Source organism: Ranitomeya variabilis, unplaced genomic scaffold, assembly GCF_051348905.1.
Source record: "Ranitomeya variabilis isolate aRanVar5 unplaced genomic scaffold, aRanVar5.hap1 Scaffold_224, whole genome shotgun sequence".
Classification (NCBI taxonomy): domain Eukaryota; kingdom Metazoa; phylum Chordata; class Amphibia; order Anura; family Dendrobatidae; genus Ranitomeya; species Ranitomeya variabilis.
The window spans coordinates 44,942-67,550 of NW_027507987.1; the positions used below are offsets into that span (position 1 = coordinate 44,942).

The 22,609-nt window shown below is 47.1% G+C and overlaps 1 pseudogene; it reads left to right on the forward strand.

Annotated features, from left to right (window-relative positions):
- Positions 1-5,877: 5,877 nt before the first annotated feature.
- LOC143789366 (E3 ubiquitin/ISG15 ligase TRIM25-like) lies at positions 5,878-9,399 on the forward strand (annotated as a pseudogene).
- Positions 9,400-22,609: the final 13,210 nt, after the last annotated feature.

The following is a 22,609-nucleotide window of genomic DNA, read 5'->3' on the forward strand; positions in this document are numbered from 1 at the left end:
GTTAGTCCTCCGGCTGGCGCTGGGCGTCTAGGGATAAAACGTAGGCACGCTACCCGGCTACTGTTATTTGTGCGGCAGGTTTAGTTCATGGTCAGTTTAGATTCCATCTTCCAAGAGCTAGTTCTCATATATGCTGGGCTATGTTCGCTCGCCATAGCGATTCATGACAATTATCTGCTTAACTAAACAACCCTTTAGTAGAGGACATTTTCATACGATCGTCACTGGTGTATGTACAGTAGGTGGACAGGAGTGGCATTTGCATCTTTTTGCAGTAGGCAGGAAGCGCAGCGTTCCGGGATGTCTCCTAGGTGGTGGCATTTTGCTGCTGCCACAGTGGGGTTTCGATCATTCTCCGAGTGGGCTGTCAAACTACCTGAATTCAATTGTACTTGCATTTTTCAGGCATGAATACAGTTTAAGCTCTGATTGCAGGCAATTCCAGGGCAAGGCAAAGTCAACAGTGTGATCAGGTCAGCTGACCATGCTGCTGAAGTCACTCCTGCAAGAGGAGATAAGGTAAGCGTACCAATTGAGCCGGGCAGGAGGGAAAGTTTTATTGTGGGGAAATGTGTAAGAATACAGTATGGGTGGCGGAGCTGGGGGGGATTGTAAGGAGACAGTATGGGCTGGAAATGTGAGAAGAGACAGTATGGGGAGGAGTAATGTATCAGGAGACAATATGGGAAATTGGCCTGTGAGGAGACAGTAGGGATAATGTGTGAAAAAAAGTGATATGAGAAATGTGTCAGGGGGGCGCAGCATAGAGACTTGGTAATAGGGTGGTAGTATAGAGAGGGGCAGCATGTGGGGACAGTGTGAAGGCAAAGTATGGAAGGTACAGTATGAATAATGGGTGTGGTATGAGGAGGGGGGCACAGTATTTAGTTCGAGTTGGAGACTGTGTGAGGGGGCAATGTGAAGTAGTTACCGATTATGGAAAGGAGAAGACAGTGCTGAGGCCATATGCCATAAAATGGACACTGTGGGTGGTCATATTTTGTGCAGGGAACATCATGATGGGCAATTATTCAGGGACTCAGTGTAGGGCACATATTTTTATGTGGCCATAGTACACCACCATGTGGAAATGCTAGATTTGAAATTGAAAAATGTTCTCAAAAAATTAACAACAAAGATAGAGAAGACTGAGGACTGGGTTCGGAGTGTTGAGGAGCGCAGGAGAAAAACTCAAGAAAAATCATCTGAAGAAGCCAAGAGACCTGAGTAAAGACATCAGGAGACAGGTAGACAACCTGTAATGTGTGGATATTTAGTGTATGTGTATATTAGAATACTGTGTATAATGTGTGTGATATATCTATGTATATACAGTATATATGACTCGGTGCTGTCAGTTCGTACAGACTTTGACGCAAAGAAACGATTTAACCAAGATATTTTTTCTTGCTTACTTTTTTTTCTTGCTTGTTTATATACTGTACACATTACACAAGCCCAACCATATACTTATTGTGTAATATCCAACCATACAAGGTAGTATTATAGTAATCTGACAGAAAATATGGTCATGTATACGAACCCTAAAATAGACCTTCCATCCTATATAATAATCTAGTTGTCCACCTTTGAACTAGATACCTGTCCAATATTCTCTTTAAAATGTGGAGCCAAAAACTGGATCCCATATTCAAGATGTTATAAGTGATTTAAAGAGGGGAAATAATACATTGGGATCACAAGATTTTTATCTCTTTTTATACACCCTAAAATATTACTTGCTTTTCTAGCTGCTGCCTGACATTGAGTACTGCTGCTCAGCGTACTTGTAACCAGAATACTCAAATCATTCTCCTGTTCTGTAGATCCGAGTAGATTTCCATATAATGCATATACAGCAATACGACTATCCAGCCGTGGTGCATTGCTCTACATTTATCTACATTAAACTTCATCTGCCATGTGTTTGGCCATGCCGACATCTTATCCAGATCGTTCTGTAAAAATCCAGATTGTTCTGTAAAATTAAACAGACCAGGTAAGTTTTGTGTCAGCAGCAAAGAGTAAGGCTGACACATTATTTCCAATTCCATCAATAGGATTGTACAAAGAATCGGCCCTTGTGGTTCCCGCTGCTTACTCTATCACATTTAAGACACTCTGCTTACTATCCCTTAGCCAATTCCTTACCCATCTGTATACAGTGTCTGCTTCTAGAGCTTCAGTACAAGGCTGTTGTGTGGTACAGTATCACACACCTTTGTAAAGCCTAGATATATCGGCCAACATCCAAATTTGCACATATCACCTCAAAGAAACTCAGCATGTTAGTTAGACATGACTTATCTTTCATTTATCCAACTTAGTTGTCAGTTTTCTGGGTTTTTTTACAATATATTTTTCAACCAATCTCTTATAATTCCCTCTAAAATGTTGCACACTGTAGCTGTAAGGGGTGGCAGAAACTGGTGTATGCCCCGGCCCTTTAAATATGTCCTGGGTAACTGTTTGTATAATGTTATGCCATTACAAGTGTTGCTGTGTATACATATACATTCATGAATATGTTGTTATAGGGAAAGCATAGTGCTGAGTTTCGCCACTAGAGTACATAGATAGGATAGGACACAGTCTATTAAATAGATAAAAATAGGAGGGGCATGGTGGATAAGGCAGGGAATACTTCCTGGTACAGTCAGAGAGGGCCAGGGTGCCCGTGGAGCACAGAAGGGCTCTTGTTGTGAATTTGGATTCTGGGCTCCCCCGGTGGCCGCTTGTGGAATTGGACTTGTCATCCTCTTTCCTGTTTCACCTGGTTCCATCAGTAGTGGGTGTCGCTATTTAAGCTCATTTCTCTGGTGGTTTCTTGCCGGTCAACAATGTTATCTGATGCCTCTCAGTGCTTGTTCCTGCTTCTAGACAACTACTAGATAAGTTGGACTTTTGTCCATGTTTTGTTTTGCCTATTTGTTCCAGTTCACAGCTGAAGTTTTGTTACTGTGTCTGGAAAGCTCTCGTTGATCAGGGATTGCTACTCTGGCGTTATGAGTTAATGCCAGAGTTTAAGGTAATCTCTGGATGGTGTTTTGTTAGTGTTTTTCTGCTGACCATGAAAGTATACTATCTGTCTTCTGCTATCTAGTAAGCGGACCTCAAATTTGCTAAGACTATTTTCCTGCTGCGTTTGTTGTTTCATCTGAACTCACCGTCATTATATGTGGGGGGCTACTGTCTTCTTTGGAATATTTCTCTAGAGGTGAGCCAGGTCTTATATTTCCCTCTGCTAGCCATTTAGGTCTTAGGCCAGAGCTGGGCATCTAGCGATAAATAGGAAATGCTACCTGGCTATTTCTAGTTGCGCGGCAGGCTTAGTTCATGGTCAGTATAGTTCCATCTTCCGAGAGCTTGTCCCTCTATAGGCTTGCTATGATCTCTGCCTGCAGAGATCATGATAGTACTATCATGATCTCTGCAGGCAGAGATCATAGCAAGCCTATAGAGGGACAAGCTCTCGGAAGATGGAACTATACTGACCATGAACTAAGCCTGCCGCGCAACTAGAAATAGCCAGGTAGCATTTCCTATTTATCGCTAGATGCCCAGCTCTGGCCTAAGACCTAAATGGCTAGCAGAGGGAAATATAAGACCTGGCTCACCTCTAGAGAAATATTCCAAAGAAGACAGTAGCCCCCCACATATAATGACGGTGAGTTCAGATGAAACAACAAACGCAGCAGGAAAATAGTCTTAGCAAATTTGAGGTCCGCTTACTAGATAGCAGAAGACAGATAGTATACTTTCATGGTCAGCAGAAAAACACTAACAAAACACCATCCAGAGATTACCTTAAACTCTGGCATTAACTCATAACGCCAGAGTAGCAATCCCTGATCAACGAGAGCTTTCCAGACACAGTAACAAAACTTCAGCTGTGAACTGGAACAAATAGGCAAAACAAAACATGGACAAAAGTCCAACTTATCTAGTAGTTGTCTAGAAGCAGGAACAAGCACTGAGAGGCATCAGATAACATTGTTGACCGGCAAGAAACCACCAGAGAAATGAGCTTAAATAGCGACACCCACTACTGATGGAACCAGGTGAAACAGGAAAGAGGATGACAAGTCCAATTCCACAAGCGGCCACCGGGGGAGCCCAGAATCCAAATTCACAACAGGCTCTATAGCCCTGGGCAACACCGTGCCATGCAACGTTAAAGAAGTATAGGGCCCAGCCATATAACATCCCTGGTCTGGACCACGTCAGGAGAAGCAACATCAACAGTGCTAGCAGTGCAGTATTAGTGGAACTGCAGTTGCTAGAAAAGGCTAAGCAGTACGGTTAGGTCGCCCATCATGCGACAGCTTATTGCCAATCGTTGCAAAACGGCTGAGGGAGTGCCCAAATGGAGTAGGGCTGAGCAGAGGGGACATGAGGGATCGTCCTAGAAGCGAGCTTAGCGATGGAGAGAAAAGACAGGGTCAGAACAGGTATTGCCTGTTTTGAAAATTGATGTGCAAGCTGGAAATAACTTGGATGTGCTGGGTAAAGGACCAAGTAAAGCCGTTGTTGTTAAAGTTGAGCTGGACTGTCTCTCTCTTTGTGTGACACCGACGACAAGGAGCCTTCAATGGAGCAGAAGAGAACTTGACAATGCTGGACCTGTAAACACAGGTATGCTGACTAAGGAGCAACGTGTTTATGTGAGGGGAGGCCAGGGTGCGAGGAAATGGGAGTCCTCAGCCATGACTATCACCCTGGCCATCCCTTGCATAGCGTCGGTGTCTGTTTCTTCTGCCTCACTCCCCCGGCAGAGACACCGGCTTACTCACTGTTGCGTCCCTTACTGTCTCCCCTTTCTGGGTCAGCGGCTGCCCGGAGTGCGCACATGCTTGCTAGTACTCAGGTCCCAGTTCACATATCCAGTATACCAATCCTGTATCAGCTCTGCCAACCTGCCTGTCTATCAGCTGTGTCTGCCTGCCTGTCTATCAACCACGCCCACCTGCACTTGCCTACCAGGATATCTATTGTGTCTGCCAGCACTTGCCTGTGTCTGTCATGCCAGTCACTGTACTTGCCATGCCAGTCAATACTTGTCCAGTCCACCATCTCTGCCTCCAGTCCATTGGGGGCTCAGCTGCCATCCGCCTGAGGTCAGTCCTGGTGTAGCACCTGATCCCACCTCCTTCATCTCTCCTCGGATCGGAGTATCATCAGATGCCATGTATCCGAGGTTGGACTTGGTGAGGCACCTAGTTACTCCCCTCATGGCGTTCCTTGGTCCATGGCACAGTGGTTCCACCACCCAGCCCATTACAAACACTATTGATGCCAAACTTACTGGATTGTAGTTGCACAAATCCATATTATCCTCCTGAATATCGGATGATGTGGTATTGTATATCAATACCACATCATCCACCTTTCAATCTTGTGACCGTGTTACAAGAGAGTTTAAGAAGATGAGCTACACTGGTCAGTAAACTACTAAGCTCAACTCCCTCAATATCCGTGGATGAAGGTCATCTGGCTCTGAGACTTGATCAATATTTAATATGCACAGACATAGCCGTACTTCTTCTCCTGTTAAGTTCATTACATTAAGTGGTGAACCTTGCTTGTTGTTTTGCTGAATGATATCTGGCACAGGTAGTTCACGTCTATTATCTCGGCCTTTTCTTTATCCTCCACAATTATATTACTATAATCATCTTTTATGGGGCCAATATATTTTCTATTTGGTATTAACATAGTTATAACATTTTATATTGTATTTTACTCGCGCTGTGGTTGATGTGCAAGTTAGGATATGACCATGCAACTATGCAATAGATAAGAGAGGGAGTTTTAATTAATCATGTTGAGGTACGTCCAGGACCCGCGTGGCGTTTTCGTTCGTGTGATCGCGCGGTCATGTGGTATCGATGCAATCTAGTACGGTGTGAGAAGAGGTCCACTAATTAGAAGTTCCTCGACGTGCGCATAGGTACTGCCAGATCTGATCTACTAAGGCCGGGGCAGCGCTTCAACAGTTGATACTTTCCAGCTGCCACACTGCTATCGGCAAGCTACTCTTTTCATCTACTTACCAAGACCCCTATATCTGGAATCAACTATTATTGAGACATCAAGGGGATCTCCTGCAACCACGGGCTTCTTTATATCACCACAGGTAAAATACCATTCTATTTCTAACTCTGTGGATTTGAAGTGCTTGCATTTCTCCTAGGCCTGTATTGAACCCCTATTGAGCTCTTTAATGTAAACACAGCCTTTGGATTCTCCAAGTGACATATATAACTGTGATGAAATGGTTGCTAACTGGTGATCATTGACAGCCTGTGTAATAACACACAGCAGCTTTCTTTTTTTTATTTATTAAAAAAGGGTCCAAAAATTATCCCTTTTACTTTTGTGATCAGTAACATTATTCTGCCATTGCCTGTAAGTTCATAAGAATGATTGACATTTCCGTTAGAGGGGGTAGTTTAGAATTCACCTGCTTGGGCCTGTGGTCTACGGGAAACTTAATTTATCATAATTTTTTTTATAAATGAGGCATACAAGGTCCTGGACTTGATGACAGCCAACCATACTTGTGCCAATGACACTGAGTCTTTGGATGGTATTAGTGCCAAGAAATGAAGAATGCATATTTGAGAATTATATTGTAGCTAAAGAACCACCAATTAGGAATTAGCCTTACCTAATGTAAATTGAATTCTGTTGAACCTGAAATCCTTGAAGAAGTGATGACTTCTCAAGATTACATTAATATCGATTCATCACCTCTTTAAGATGTATTTGACAGCAGTGAGCTCCTGTCTCCTAAGCTACTTGACATTACAGTAGTTTCATAGTGATTACAATGAGTATAGGTATAGAGGAAACACTACATAGCCTTTTATGCTCAAAGTCCTGGGCACATGGCCAATCCTACACAGAGTTTTTTTTCAAAAAACTGCATTAATATAATACGACACATTTTTGTTTGCCAAATTAAAAAATTGTTTCTCTTTCAGTGAAATCTACTGGAGTGACATCCCCCTGTAGGACCCTAAACATGATTAAAAACAGAGTCCTAATGGGGATAGTCATCTCAGCTGGCTTGGCATTGATGGTGAACTTGGACATGTGGGAGTTCAGTCTACACACAAACAGACCATTTAAACCATGTTTCTTGGACACACGAAAGACTAACTGAGAGAACAGAGGTATAGTATGAAGAATATAGAAAGAAGTAGCTCAGAATGATGATGTTCGCGATCATCAGTAGTATTATCCCTGACCCAAGCTTGATTTCCGCCTCTTGATTTGCCCTCAGATTGCCAATACCGATAATAGAGCAACTACCGCAATGGCTGACAGCCAGCTAGGCATTTGAATCATGTTCTCCATCTTCTCTTACTCCAAGTCATCTGAGTATCGAGGCTGACTGTCCATCTCATCCAATTTTTTGTGACTTTTGCCATTTTCCTCCCACTTTCATGTCAGGACAGGGGCGTGATACTGCAGCTTGTCTAATCAACGAGGTGTGTGTGTGTGTCTCCAATTGGCAAACGTAAAATGGTCTGCCATCGGTGCGCTGCCTGTGATTTTCATGGACCCATATACAGATCAAAAATAGACAGTATGCAAAAAATACAGACATATACACAGCTCAATAGATCATAACTGGTATGTTTTTATCCATGAAAGCTATGTACGTAACACATATGTAACAAAGGGAAGTCTGAATGAGGCCTAAACGAAAGGACTAAATACCTATCACAGTTCAGCTGCACCCTGTGTCTAAATAGTTGAACATGACCTTTGGTTTATGAGTATCAGAGAAATAGGATCTGAGAGAAGAGCTGCTCTGCTCCTTCTGTCTGAGCACTTATACAGATCCTGTAACGCTGAGATGTGGACACAACTTCTGCCGGGTCTGTATTGGTCGTGTGCTGGATACACAGGACGAGTCTGGAGTTTATTCCTGTCCTGACTGCAGAGAAGAGTTTCAGGAGCGGCCGGCAATGATGAGGAACTTAGCTCTGTGTAAAATAATGGAGGATTTACTGTTTACTCCACCAACACAGGAGATCACTGGGATCTACTGCACTTACTGTGTGGACTCTCCTGTACCTGCTGTTAGATCCTGTCTACTCTGTGAGGCTTCTCTGTGTGATAAACACCTGAGAGCTCACAGCAAATCACCAGAACACGTCTTATCTGATCCCAGCACTTCTCTGGAGAAAAGGAAATGTTCTGTCCATGAGAAGATCCTGGAATATTACTGCACAGAGGACGCTGCTTGTATCTGTGTGTCCTGCAGTTTGGCCGGAGAACATTCGGAAACCGGGTGGAGATGCTGGATGAGGCCTCTGAGAAGAAGGAGAAACTGAGAAATAAAAGCAACAGCAGACTGAATGGCACTAGGAACACAGCCGACAATAGAGGAAATTTGTCTCAATTCACACCCTTTTATTCCAATTTTCCTGGTGACATGCGGCGTTACGCCCCACTGGTGAGATGGTGCTCAGCATATATATATGGAATAACTCAGTCTTCAAATCCACAACAAAAGAAAGAAACATATGCGGCACTCACCCAGCTTGCGTGAAACTGTAGTCTTTAATAGTCCAATCAGCTGGTTACAATCATTGCATACAGTTCGGCAGAAAACGGTGAGGGTGCGGGGGGTGTGGATGGGACGACGGCCGTTTTGCGCAGTAAAGAAGCGGTAAAAGCGCATACCGCGTGAAATGGCCATCCTCCCATCCTCACCATTTTCTGCCGAACTGTATGCAATGATTGTAACCAGCTGATTCGACTATTAAAGACTACAGTTTCAAGCAAGCTGGGTGAGTGCTGCATATGTTTCTTTCTTTTGTTGTAGAAACTGAGAAAAGTTTTGCAGAAACTGACAACAAAGAGAGTAAAGACTGAGGAAAGAGTCCGGAGCAGGAGAAAAGCTCAAGAAAAAGCAGCTGGAGAAGCCGAGAGTCACTGCCCTGTGTACAGACATCAGGAGACGGTTGGACGACCTGGAGAAGAAGGTCCTGAGTGAGATCTCCAGGCAGGAAAAGGAAGAGTCACTGTCACTGTCTGCTCTGATCCATCAGCTGGAAATAAAGAAGGACGAGCTGTCCAGGAAGATGAGACACATTGAGGAGCTGTGTAACATGACGGATCCACTGACTGTCTTACAGGATCCAGACACCGGTGACTTGTGTGATCCTGAGGAGGAGGGAGGTGATGAGGACACAGGGGGACATGATAAACAGCCCCATGACGGAGATGACCTGGATGTGGCTGTGATCACACACATTACACACATTATGTGACGTAATATCAGGTATAAGGAGCGGGATCTATGTGGAGGTTCCTGCAGACATATTATTATTATTATTTATTGTTATAGCGCCATTTTTTCCATGGCGCTTTACATGTGAGGAGGGGTGTACATAATAAAAACAAGTACAATAATCTTGAACAATACAAGTCATAACTGGTACAGGAGGAGAGAGGACCCTGCCCGCGAGGGCTCACAATCTACAAGGGATGGGTGAGCATACAGTAGGTAAGGATAGAGCTGGTCGTGCAGTGGTTTGGTCGATCGGTGGTTACTGCAGGTTGTAGGCTTGTCGGAAGAGGTGGGTCTTCAGGTTCTTTTTGAAGGTTTCGATGGTAGGCGAGAGTCTGATATGTTGTGGTAGAGAGTTCCAGAGTAGGGGGGATGCATGAGAGAAATCTTGTATGCGATTGTGGGAAGAGGAGATAAGAGGGGAGTAGAGGAGGAGATCTTGTGAGGATCGGAGGTTGCTTGCAGGAAAGTACCGGGAGACGAGGTCACAGATGTATGGAGGAGACAGGTTGTGGATGGCTTTGTATGTCATGGTTAGGCTTTTGTACTGGAGTCTCTGGGTAATGGGGAGCCAGTGAAGGGATTGACAGAGGGGAGAGGCCGGGGAATAGTGGGGTGGATTAGTCGGGCAGCAGAGTTTAGAATAGATTGGAGGGGTGCGAGAGTGTTACAGGGGAGGCCACAGAGCAGGAGGTTACAGTAGTCGAGGCAGGAGATGATGAGGGCATGGACTAGGGTTTTTGCAGATTCTTGGTTTAGGAATGTACGGATCCGTGAAATATTTTTGAGTGGGAGGCGGCAGGAAGTGGAAAGGGTTTGGATATGTGGTTTGAAGGAGAGATCAGTGTCGAGGATTACCCCAAGACAGCGGGCTTGTGGTACTGGGGAGAGTGGGCAGCCGTTTACTGTAATGGATATGTTCGTTGGGGGGGGTCGTGTGAGAAGGGGGAAAGACGATGATTTCTGTTTTGTCCATGTTAAGTTTTAGAAATCTAGCGGAGAAGAAGGATGAAATAGCGGATAGACATTGAGGGATTCTGGTTAGAAGGGTGGTGATATCTGGTCCAGAGATGTAGATCTGTGTGTCGTCAGCATAGAGATGATACTAAAAGCCATGAGATTCTATGAGCTGTCCCAGGCCAAAGGTGTAAATGGAGAAGAGCAGGGGCCCTAGGACTGAACCTTGCGGGACTCCGACAGATAGTGGGCGAGGTGAGGAGGTGGTGTGTGAGTGGGAGACGCTGAATGTCCGGTCAGTTAGGTATGACGAGATCCAGGATAGGGCCAAGTCTGTGATGCCAAGGGATGAGAGGGTCTGCAGCAACAGGGAATGGTCCACTGTGTCAAAGGCAGAGGACAGGTCAAGGAGGAGGAGGATAGAGTAGTGCCGCTTGCTCTTGGTGGTTAATAGGTCATTGGTGACCTTAGTTAGGGCAGTTTCAGTGAAGTGGTGTGACCGGAAGCCAGATTGAAAGTGGTCGAAGAGGGAGCAGGAAGATAGATGGGAGGACAGTTCAAGATGGACGTGTTGTTCCAGTAGTTTGGAGGCATAGGGAATAAGTGATATAGGGCGATAGCTAGATACAGAGGATGGGTCAAGAGAGGGCTTTTTGAGGATAGGTGTGATTGAGGCATGTTTAAAGCTTGAGGGGAAAACACCAGTTGTTAGTGATAGGTTGAAGAGATGGGTTAGGGTTGGGATGAAGACTGTGGCGAGGTTTGGGATGAAGTGGGATGGGATCGGATCAAGTGCACAGGTGGTGAGATGTGATCTTGAGAGTAGAGTGGAGAGTCTGTCTTCTGTAATGGTGGAGAAGTTGGTTTTGGAGGTGGAGGGCTGGGTAGTTGGGAGGAAGGGTTCTGGGGGTTGTCGACTAAAACTGTCTCTGATGTTCTCAATCTTCTGCTTGAAAAATGAGGCAAAGTCTTCAGCAGAGATGAGTGGGGAGGGAGGAGGTGCTGGGGGACGGAGGAGAGAATTGAAGGTGTTGAATAACTGTTTGGGGTTGTGAGACAGGGAGGATATAAGAGATGAGAAGTAGGTTTGTTTTGCTGTGGCGAGTGTGGTCTTGAAAGTAGTGAGGGACTGTTTGAATGTGATGAAGTGCTCGTTGGAGTGGGATCTTTTCCCTCTCCGCTCTGCAGTCCTGGAAGCTCGCCTCAGTTCTTTGGTCAGGCGGGTGTGCCAGGGCTGTCTGTTGATTTTGCGAGCTTTGGTATGTGTGAGAGGGGCAAGAGATTCCAAAGCTGCAGTTATTGTGGTGTTGTATAGAGCGGCAGCGTCATCCGCATTGTGTAGGGAGCTTATGTCTGTGAGAGGGAGGAGGGATTCAGAGAGTGAGTGTAGATCAAGGTGTTTAAGATTTCTGCGAGGGTGTGCAAGTTTGTGGGGTGGGGATTGTAGACAAGGAGTGGAGAGAATGTGAGTAGATTGTGGTCAGAAAGAAGAGGAGGTGAGTTAGAGAGCTAAGATAGGGAGCAGAGGCGGGTGAAGATGAGATCCAGTGTGTGACCATCTTTGTGAGTGGCTGTAGAAGACCATTGAGCAAGGCCAAAGGAGGAAGTGAGAGATAGAAGTTTAGTGGCAGCTGAGAGGGGAGTGTCAATGGGGATGTTGAAGTCGCCCATGATGATAGTGAGGATGTCAGCGGTGAGGAAATGGAGTAGGCAGGTGGTGAAGTGGTCAGAGAAGGTGGTGGCTGGCCCTGGGGGACGGTAGATGACAGCCAGTTTCAGGTTGGAGGGGGAGTAGATGCACACGGAGTGCTCCTCAAAGGAAGGGAGGATAACAGAGGGCGGAAGTGGGATTGGGGTGAAGGAGCAGTTATCTGACAGGAGAAAACCAACTCCTCCGCCATGCTTGCTGTTGGGGCGAGGGGTGTGAGAGAGGTGGAATCCAGCATAGGAAAGCGCGGCTGGAGAGGCTGAGTCAGAGGGGGTGAGCCAGGTTTCAGTGATGCCGAGGAAGGAGAATTTGTTATTGATAAAGAGGTCGAGGATAAATGACAGTTTATTGCAGACAGAGCGTGCGTTCCATAGTGCTCCAGATAGGGAAATTGGGGGAGTGGGGGCTGGATGAATGGGTATGAGGTTACTGTGGTTGCGAAGATGTGTAGAGGATCGTGGCAGGGGATTAGAAATGAGTGTGGGGATGTGATGAGGAGGGCCAGGATTTGGGGATATGTCACCAGCAATGAGGAGCAGCAGACAGAGCGTTAGAAGGTGGGAGCAGGATAGGACATGATGTGGCCGTGTGTGTCTGGAGAGAAAGGATTGTATGTGGGGGAATAGTTCTGTGGAGGAGGTGAGGTGGCTGGGGAGGATGGAGGAAGAAATGATTAGTTCCTTACTAGGTGGAGGGATTACTGGAGATAGGAAGAAATAAAGTAGTATGGGGATGAATGTTAACAGAAAGCGAAACATTATAGTAGTTTTCTATTCCTTTATCTTCCAGTCAATTCCAGTCCAATTCTAGTCTAATTCATAGCAATTAAAAATCTGCAATTTAAAATATGCAATTTCTAAGATGGTCAGACACGTCTGGTCAGACTCATGGCTTTGAATTTATGTTATGGGATGTAACCACAGCTTCTAATAATCTCCTTATATCAGACGACCTGAAAACTGAAATCTGGACAAAAAAGAAAAGGAATCATTCAGAAACAGCAGAAGGATTTCAATATCCTCAGGTGATGAGCAGGAGAGGATTTACCTCAGGAGGACATTACTGGGATGTGGAGGGCAGTAAATCAGGGAGTTGGAGTGTGGGGATGTGTTATCCCAGTATAGACAGAAGGGGAGGTCAGTCAGGGGCAGATTATCAGAGGGTCAATATGGGCGGTAGCCCAGGGCCCAGTGGTGTGGGGGGGCCCTGGGCTACCGCACAGATTGACCCTCTGATAATCCGCCCGAGTATGCCCGCCGCCGCCGGCATTTAAGTGCCCCGTATCGGGCCCCTTCTCATCTGCTCACCGGGCCCCTTCTGGCGCTACGGCGGTTTCCTATTGACGTGCGGGCGCGCGCCCGCACGTCAATAGTTAACAACAGCCGCCAGCCAATTGGAGGCTGGCAGCTGAAGTCGGCCGCAGCGCACACGTCGCCGGCGTCTGACGTCATTGTCAGTCGCCGGCGAGTGTGCGCTGCTGGAGGGAGCTCGCCGCTTGGAGCGCTGGTCAGGTGAGGAGACTCTGGGTTTTTTTTTGTTTTTTTTTATAAGATAACGGTGGATACACTGGGGGCAATGCTGGAGGACACACAGGGGCAATGCTGGAGACACTGGGGCAGATTGCTGGACACACTGGGGGCAATGCTGGAGACACTGGGGCAGATTGCTGGACACACTGGGGCAATGCTGGAGACACTGGGGCAGATTGCTGGACACACTGGGGCAATGCTGGAGACACTGGGGCAGATTGCTGGACACACTGGGGGTAATGCTGGAGACACTGGGGCAGATTGCTGGAGACACTGGGGCAATGCTGGAGACACTGGGGCAGATTGCTGGACACACTGGGGCAATGCTGGAGGACACACTGGGGCAGATTGCTGGAGGACACACTGGGGCAGATTGCTGGAGACACTGGGGCAATGCTGGAGACACTGGGGCAGATTGCACACTGGGGCAATGCTGGAGGACACACTGGGCAGACTGCTGGACACACTGGGGCAGATTGCTGGAGACACTGGGGCAGATTGCTGGACACACTGGGGCAATGCTGGAGGACACACTGCGGCAGACTGCTGGAGGACACACTGGGGCAGATTGCTGGAGACACTGGGGCAATGCTGGAGACACTGGGGCAGATTGATGGACATTCAGAGCCCCAGAGTCCTGGTCGTTGCAGTACTGTGGCTCCGCCGCTATGGGGGGCTATGGTACGTCTGATGGCACTGAAGGAGTTCATCTGACCAGGTATCACATACACCAATACATTTCACAGTCTGGCCTCCAGGGGGAGCTAAGGGTATTATTCATTAGGCCACTCCTCACAGTCTGGTAAAACTGGGGGTTAGGCAGGAAGTTAGAGAGAACGCTGACTGGGTTGGAACCAGGCAACACCTTGTGGCAGAGGGTGTTGTAGGGGAAGATTCGGTAGGGTCCCTGTCAGGGGTGGGATCCTGACAGAGGCCTGGCAATTAGAGAGAAAGCTACGGGACCGCGCATGCACTTCATAGCGGCGGTGCCCTAAGAAAGGACAAGAAGCGAGATTTATTGTGCTGAGTGAGAAACGAGATCAACGCAACAGGGAGAATACCAGTAGGAGTCGTGCTGTTAGACCGAGGCAACATCCTACTGAGGCATAGATAACCGGTGGCTGGAACGCCAAGGAAGTACAGAGCTCTAAGCATTACTTCAAACCAACGGCAGGACAGAGGGCTATAGGCTGGCTGTCTCACCTACATCACCTACGCAGACATAGGGGGCAACCTTTGGAGAGGGGCGACTCTAGGGTCCCGGAAGAGCTCCGAGCCTTCCCGTCATACGGGTGCGTCCTACCATAAGATCTGGGGGACGAGAATAAGAAGAACATCAGAATCGAGTTGTTGTGAGGGAACACGAGGAACAGACACAACAGTTGTGGGGACTATCCCGTAAGCACAGCAGGGGAGGACCACAACACACAAGCGCTAGAAGGTAGGCACAGATTTCCACCTGCAACGGGAACTCTGAAGGTGCCATCGGACCGGCCGGACTTGCGCAGCCCGGTTAACCGTATTCCGGACTGAGGACCCAGAAGCCTTCAGTAAAGAGGTAAAGAGACTGCAACCTGGTGTCCTCGTTATTTACTGCACCGCACCACTACCACCATCCACACCTATTATTTGGGGCGCCCCTCAGCAGGGTCACGGACCGGGCCTAGCCACCGTGACAACCCCCAGAGCAGAGACTCAGAGGCCCGGTACCGGGTACCCCTCGGCCCTGCGGCAGTGGGGGCGCTGCAGACACACTGGTGCAATGCTGGAGGACACACTGGGGCAGATTGCTGGAGGACACACTGGGGCAGATTGCTGGAGACACTGGGGCAGTGCTGGAGACACTGGGGCAGATTGCTGGAGACACTGGGGCAGATTGCTGGACACACTGGGCAGATTGCTGGAGACACTGGGGCAATGCTGGAGACACTGGGGCAATGTTGGAGACACTGGGGCAGATTGCTAGAGACACTGGGGCAGATTGCTGGAGACACTGGGGCAGATTGCTGGACACACTGGGGCAATGCTGGAGGAGACACTGGGGCAATGCTGGAGACACTGGGGCAGATTGCGGGACACACTGGGGCAATGCTGGAGGACACACTGGGGCAGATTGCTGGAGACACTGGGGCAATGCTGGAGACACTGGGGCAATGCTGGAGGACACACTGGGACAATGCTGGAGGACACACTGGGGCAGATTGCTGGAGACACTGGGGCAGATTGCTGGAGACACTGGGGCAGATTGCTGGAGACACTGGGGCAGATTGCTGGAGACACACTGGGGCAGACTGCTGGACACACTGGGGCAGATGATTGTTGGAGACACTGGGGCAATGCTGGAGACACTGGAGCAATGCTGGAGACACTGGGGCAGATTGCTGGACACACTGACGGCAATGCTGGACATACTGGGGCAGATTGCTAGACACACTGGGGGTAATATGCTGGAGACACTGGGGCAGATTGCTGGACACACTGGGGGCAATGCTGGATAATCTGGGGCAATATGCTGGACATACTGGGGCAGATTGTTGAACACACTGTTTGGGGGCAATGCTGGATACACTGGGGCAATGCTGGAGACACTGGGGCATTGCTGGACAATGACAATTGGACATACTGGGGCAGATTGCTGGACACACTGGTGGTAACATGCTGGACACACTGGGGCAATGCTGGACATACTGGGGCAGATTGCTGGACACACTGGTGGTAATATGCTGGACACACTGGGGCAGATTGCTGGACACACTGTCTGGGGGCAATCCTGGACACACTGGGGGTAATATGCTGGAGTCAGACACTGGGGCAGATTGCTGGAGACACTGTCTGGGGGCAATGCTGGACACACTGGGGTAATATGCTGGACACACTGGGGCAATATGCTGAACATACTGGGGCAGATTGCTGGACACACTGGGGGCAGGACTGGAGGCATGGGCAGAATGTAGACACGGGGCATGATTGGAGACACGGGGTAGAATGAAAGACATGGGGCAGGATTAGATCATGGGGCAGGATGGATACGATGGAGACAGATGGGGCAAGATGGGGAGATCATATGGTGTAGAATGGATACTCATGAGGGCAGGATGCGAGAACATATGGCTGGAGCCAGGAATGAGACACACGGGGCCAGGGTGGGGAATATTATTACCATAGGGGCTAATTAAGGGATATTATTACTGCAGTGCTGTATTTATTTTATTTTTTGAGTATACCGTTTTAAATGGGGGGGGGCGGTCCTGTTACTGTGCAGAGTGACACTATATCGCCTTTTTTTCTCCATGTGGTGTAATGTAGAAGTTGTGAAAAATTAAGTAATGTGTTCTGCAAGCGGAGCTCGAGATAACTGTGTTATTTCCTGCAGAAACGAGTCCTGGCTGGAAGAAATGATGGCGGTCTGTGCTGGATGAAAGATGAAGGACTTCACCTAGAGACATCACTGGTGAGTCAGTGTTACCTATACACTGACACTATACACTGTATACTATATACAGAGGTCCTGTGTACAATGTCACCAGTGATCACTGTATTACCTGTACACAGACACTGCATACTAAGTACAGATCTCCTGTGAATACTGGCACTTATGGTGATAGTATTGTGTTTTTGTTTTTTTTTTAAATTACTGATCAGTATTGTAGTATTCAGTCACTATGTGGTGGTAATATGTGGTCTGGAAATGGTGTTGTGGTATTTGTCCCTTGAATGTGCTATTTGGTCACCAAGTGCAAGTGGTGGTAATATGTGGTCTTGACATGGTGCGGTGGCATTTGTTCCTTGTATGCGATATTATTCGATCACTGTGGTTGTAATTTGTGGTCTGGTCATGGCGCGGTGGTATTTGTTCCTTGTATGTGATATTATTGGTTAAAATATACCTAAATTGTATTGCAGATTTTAACAAATATTTAATAGGTTACAGTAGAGTAGGGCCCGGCCATTTTTCTGGAATAATCTGGTTCGGGTATAACATGACCCCCGTCACATGACCCCCGTCACATGACCAGGGGGGGGGCCCACAGTGTCTGAACAGCCCGGGGCCCTGGCTACCCTTAATCCACCCCTGAGGTCAGTCATACATTGGATATAATAACAAGTCCTGGAGTTTGTTGAGGTAGAACACTGAGTATTCAGTGATATAGTAAAGTGATTCTACTGGCTGACAAGATCTCCAGTGATAGTGTCAGGATATGTGTGAATTCATACCTCCCAACTTTTGAAGAAGTGAGAGAGGGACAAAGTTTGCGGCGGCGCGCAGCGGCATATTTTAGGCCACACCTCTGACCACACCCATATCCACGCCCCAACAACACACATTTAGCACTGCTAATCACATTGTTTCATAAACAATAATTATAAACAAAAACATATGGCCACACATGATGCTCAATACTGTATAATGGCCCCACAGTGCTCCATACTGTATAATGGCCACACAGTGCTGCATACTGTAAAATGGCCACAAATGATGCTCCATATTGTATAATGGCCACACATAGTGCTCCATACTGTAAAATGGCCCCATATGATGCTCCATACTGTATAATGGCCACACATGATGCTCCATTCTGGATAATGGCCACACATGATGCTCCATACTGTATTTTGGCCACAGAGTGCTCCATACTGTATAATGGCCACACATGATGCTCCATACTGTATAATGGCCACACAGTGCTCCACACACTGTATAATGGCCACACATGATGCTCCATACTGTATAATGGCCACACAGTGCTCCATACTGTATAATGGCCACACAGTGCTCCATACTGTATAATGGCCACACATGATGCTCCATACTGTATAATGGCCACACATCATGCTCCATACTGTATAATGAACACTCATGGTGCTCCATACTGTGTAATGGCCACACAGTGCTCAATACTGTATAATGCCCACACAGTGCTCCATACTGTATAATGGCCACACATGATGCGCCGTACTGTATAAGGTCAAAACCCGTTGGTCGTATCATGTACCCCATCATTTGCTGTACCACTATGAAACAAGGATTTTAATGGATTTGTCTAAATAAATTGAGCTTTTATCCAAGTGTCACACTGGAGATTTACTTCCTATTTTTTTTCTGTTGTGGACAACGCCTCTAATCCAGGCACCTCCTTGTGTGAATTTCATTCTGAGTCAATCAAGACTTTTGTTCCTGAGCAAACTTGCACAGAAGGACTTCTGCTTCAAACTGATGAGCTGAATTTTTCACCTTCCCTTTTTTCCTTTGCATACACATACTGTATAATGGCCACATATGAGGCTCCATACTGTATAATAGCCACACATGATGCTCCATACTGTATAATGGCCCCACATGATGCTCCATAGTGTATGATGGCCACACATGATGCCCCATACTGTATAATGGCCACACATAGTGCTCCATACTGTATAATGGCCACACAGTGCTTCATACTGTATAATGACCACACAGTGCTCCATACTGTATAATGGCCACACAGTGCTCCATACTGTATAATGGCCACACAGTGCTCCATACTGTACAATGGCCACACAGTGCTCAATACTGTATAATGGCCACACAGTGCTCCATACTGTATAGTGACCACACATGAGGCTCCATACTGTATAATGGCCACACAGTGCTGCATACAGTAAAATGGCCACACATGATGCTCCATATTGTATAATGGCCACACATAGTGCTCCATACTGTAAAATGGCCCCATATGATGCTCCATACTGTATAATGGCCACACATGATGCTCCATACTGGATAATGGCCACACATGATGCTCCATACTGTAAAATGGCCCCATATGATGCTCCATACTGTATAATGGCCACACATGATGCTCCATACTGTATAATGGCCACACAGTGCTCCACACACTGTATAATGGCCACACATGATGCTCCATACTGTACAATGGCCACACAGTGCTCCATACTGTATAATGGCCACACATGATGCTCCATACTGTATAATGGCCACACAGTGCTCCATACTGTATAATGGCCACACATGATGCTCTATACTGTATAATTGCCACACAGTGCTCCACACACTGTATAATGGCCACACATGATGCTCCATACTGTATAATGGCCACACAGTGCTCCATACTGTTTAATGGCCACACATGATGCTCCATACTGTATAATGGCCACACATCATGCTCCATACTGTATAATGAACACTCATGATGCTCCATACTGTATAATGGCCACACAGTGCTCAATACTGTATAATGAACACTCATGATGCTCCATACTGTATAATGGCCACACATGATGCTCCATACTGTATAATGGCCACACAGTGCTCCATACTGTATAATGGCTACACATGATGCTCCATTCTGTATAATGGCCACACACAGTGCTCCATACTGTATAATGGCCACACATGATGCTCCATACTGTATAATGGCCACACATGATTCTCCATACTGTTTAATAGCCACACATGATGCTCCATACTGTATAATGGCACCACATTATGCTCCATACTGTATAATGGCCACACATGATGCTCGCAATATCGGCTCCTATCCGACACAGCTAGCGTCCGCTCCGTACACCTCGTACACAAACGACTCTGCTCCGTACACCTTGCACACACGGCTTCACTCTGCACGCCTCATACACACACACGACTCCGCTCCATACACATTGCACATGCGGCTCCGCTCCGTACACCTTGTACACACGGCTCCGCTCCGTACACCTCGTACACATGTGGCTCTGCTCCGAACACCTAGTACACACCGGTCCGCTCCGTACATCTCGTACACACACGGCTCCTAACCGTACACCTTGTACACACGGGGCTCTGCTCCGTACACCTCGTACACATGCGGCTCCGCTCCGTACAACTCGTACACATGTGGCTCCGCTCCATACACCTCGTACACATGCGGCTTCATGACGTACACCTAGTACAAACAGGGCTCCGCTCTGTACACCTCGCACACACGCTGCTGCGCTGTGTACACCTCGTACACATGCGGCTGTGCCCCATACACCTCGTACAAATGCGGCTGCGCTCCGTACACTTCGTACATATGCGACTGCGCTCCATACACCTCATACACACGCGGCTCCACTCCATACACATCGTACACACGCGGCTCTGCACTGTACACCTCTTGCACACAGGGCCCTGTTCTGTACACCTTGCACACACGCGGCTCAGCTCCGTACAACTCGTACACATGCAGCTCTGCTCTGCACACCTCATACACACGCGGCTTCGCGACTTACAACTTGTACACACGCGGCTGTGCTGTGTACACCTCGTACACATGCGGCTGCGCTCCATACACCTTGCACAAATGTGGCTGCGCTCCGTACACCTCGTACACATGCGACTGCGCTCCGTACACCTCATACACACATGGCTCCACTCCGTACACCTCGTACACACACGGCTTTGCTCCGTACACATTATACACACATGGCTCCGCTCCATACACCTCGTACACACACGGCTCTGCTACATCCACACTGTAAACACCTCCTGACCCAACACATAAACTTACCTCATCCAGCACCATGACAACCAGCAGAGTCCTGACCTACATGCATACATGGAGGCCCCGATCACGTGACCCCTGACTCCTCCACTCCTGTGATCTCATCACAGGTCCTGTGAGCACAGAGCAGCCATATATATGGTGTGCTGCTCTACGAGGGGAAGGATGAGTGACATTGCAGTGCGGGAAAACTAATGCCCCGCCCATGACCGCGGGGCAGACTGTCAAAATCGGAAATGCCCCGCTGGATCCGGGACGGTTGGGAGCTGTGGTGCTGCATTGTCACAAGTCTCTTAAACAATGCTCTATGCATGGTAGCAAAGAGAGAGGAAATAAATCCAAAAGGATAACTTTATGTCTTATATAAAATTGCTTTATTAAAGTGCAGATATCAGAAGGCAATGGTGACAACACAGTCACCCAATAAATGTCTAAAAACAAGTAACACACAAAGACACCAGGAGAAGGCAGCTGCTGACCCAAAGCAAGTAAATGTTTGGTATAGCCGTTTACATTAAGGGTCAATTTTAACCAACAGGGTTAAGTGGCCAATGGCACAATGGCCCGTCTTACAAAATAACTCAAAGCCATAGAAAAGTAACACAGTATAACATACCAGCTAATATAACATTAATATGCACACAGAACGAGACTTTGAGAAAGCAAAAAGGTAATAGATTAATACATCACCCTAAAGGTCTTGTGCTAGGCAGCTGCAGAGTCCCGGTGTCCGCCCCGACGCGCGTTTCGGAACCCTTCGTCAGGGGGCGCATAATAACCGATAAAACATGTGCTATATAAATAGGCCAGGAACCGGAAGTAAACACCAGCCGTGACCCAGAAACGGCCGTACGTATCATAGCAACCGCTAGTACGGTGAAGGGAGATGTAATCATCCAGGTCATGTGGGACGGCACACGTGGGGCCCCACGTGATCCGCCCACAATAAACACTGGATCGCCATTCACCAACCATACAGCAGGCGGGCGCATGCGCAACATAATATAAGGTAATATAAGGTACGGGGACAACCAAAGGGTGGAAATGAGGAATAAAGAGGGACAGTGGCGCGGCAATCGATGGATTAATAACGCCGCAGCTATCGGCGATTCTCAGAGTGTGAACAATTAACATTCAATGCATATACACAAAACAATAATGAATTATTAAATATAAAAATAATAAAATGACAACAAACTATTCTATGTCATGTATATGCATATAATATTACAATTAGCCGCATATGGTAATCTCCTTAGTGCAAAACATATGTCCATAATAATAAAGTGATATATATGTATATATGGAAAGAAGGAAAAGCAATAAAGTAAGTCCATATATTGAACTAATGCAGTAATAGTTCATGAGAAGCCTTCATAATTTGAATATCACACAGATAATGTCCACTAGATGGTGGTAGTGGAGCAGTTTTTCACTTCTATTCATATACTTTTTCTCATTTTCCTCTTTTTCTTCTTTTTTTAATTCTATTTCCTAAATCTTCCACCTCCACAGGTGACCTCCTCCAGAAATGTGCAGCATGAATGAACGGACCATCACGGGAACAGACACGGAACTAGCC